At 39.7% G+C, this 1,752-nt stretch overlaps 1 pseudogene; it reads right to left on the bottom strand.

Moving 5' to 3' along the window:
• Positions 1 to 355: 355 nt before the first annotated feature.
• On the bottom strand, positions 356 to 1,493 carry LOC114495520 (annotated as a pseudogene).
• Positions 1,494 to 1,752: the final 259 nt, after the last annotated feature.

The raw sequence follows: 1,752 nt of genomic DNA, 5'->3' as shown, positions 1-1,752 counted from the left end.
TCAATAACATTAGTAGAGAATACATTCTAGAAATTGGAGGTAACTGGAGATGATTATCCTGGCAGCAATTTTAGAACAGTCTGAGATGGTTAGGCTGAGAACAACACCTAAGGAGGATGAAAGCCTTGTCTGTGGGGAATTTCGGATGATACCTGGAGAAATATTATACTGTGCATAAACTGAATTGAATTGTCCCAAGTGTTGTAAGGTTTCACGTAGTAAAAGTTTTTTCCTATGTGCACTTCTATTTCACAGCAAGAGTGGCATAGGATACCTAAACCCTGAGGAGAGCATCCATGTAAGACATCTAATTCCTTGATATAATAATGCATATAATTCAAAATGATCGCACCATCATTACATCCAGGGCTTTCTGCAACTGCAAGGTGGTGGTTATGGAAAGCACAGCCCCCAGTATCAATATGTGAAGAGCAGCCACCATCTTCTTCTATGCATGTTCTCTTTCTGCATTTTTCTTCATTTGTCTTAATTAACTCTGCTGTTGTTGCTGCTTCTTAGCAAAACTGGTAAAAACAAAGTTTGTAATCATTGAACATAACAGTCTGGAAATCAAGATGTTAAAAACCTTCAGTCTTCTGGGGCAAAGAAAGCACTGTGTGACATTTAGAACTCTGGTTTACAAACAAGGTGGTCACAGATTTCCTTGGCTTGAAGACTTCCACAACTTTCCTGATCAGGTCATCCTAGGATGTCTGACTTAAGTTTGTTTCAAAGCTAACAAGAAAATTCTGGTTCTGGAGTGATGTGAATAGTCCAATAAATTCCATTCGATTTCATGCCATTCATTAAATACTCACAAGGCTTGAACATTGTGGCATCAATGACAGAACCTGGTATCAGGTCATGAATTCACTCTCACGAGTGACATCCTTTGCAGTAACACCATCTTTCATGTAGAACGGGTCCCTAACTGCTGGGTCAAGCTCACTCATCAGAATTTCTAGGGTTTCATCTGGCTGGCTGATTATCATACTCTCTGAAAAATCCAAAGTATATGAGTACCTACAGTCAGAATTCATATGTCCCTTACAATATGCTGCTCCATTTGGGAAAATTGCATGAAGAAACTCTATTTCTTCCTAGAAATTCTGATGTGGGTGCCTTTGGTGAGAAGGCTTCATGGAATTCATACAAGAATGAAAGAAGCTTTGAACTGAGTCAAACTCACTGTAATCCCTAGCAAGTTTCAACAGGGGAAGCAGTGCTTTCAGCGAGAGGGTGGTACCACATGTCTTCAACATGAAACATCTCTAGGAGATAAACATGCTACACTCACTGAGTCCCTAAGCTTCCTGCTTGTCAGTTTTTGTCCCACTTATGATTGGACATTCCACATCCTTCAAAAGTATGTCCCACTTGGATCTTGGGATGGTGCAAAGATCCCCAGATCCTTGCTTTGCGCCTGGTTGCTGCCCAGAGAACCAAACCTCTAGTAGCTTCTTGGGACCTTTGAAAAAATGTGCAACTTCCATCACCATGAGACTAGCAAGCAACCAACAACCACAGAAAATCAACTAAATTAAATCTCTTCTCCTACTGCTGCTGGGGACTGTTCCAGCTGTTACTAAAATTCAGGTTCCTTTTTTTTTTTTTTGCTTTAATTTTATAGTAACTTTTTAAAAATAGGATTAATAAAATTCTCCTGGCTTTTTTTGTGTACTAAAGTTGAATGTCAGTCTGTTGGAAATAGAAGCAGGTACAGTTCAGTCTCTTGCTGTCTGCCTTTTCCTT

The sequence above is a fragment of the Phyllostomus discolor genome, chromosome 4, assembly GCF_004126475.2.
Source record: "Phyllostomus discolor isolate MPI-MPIP mPhyDis1 chromosome 4, mPhyDis1.pri.v3, whole genome shotgun sequence".
Classification (NCBI taxonomy): Eukaryota; Metazoa; Chordata; class Mammalia; order Chiroptera; family Phyllostomidae; genus Phyllostomus; species Phyllostomus discolor.
This window is presented reverse-complemented; position numbering and strand designations above follow the sequence as displayed.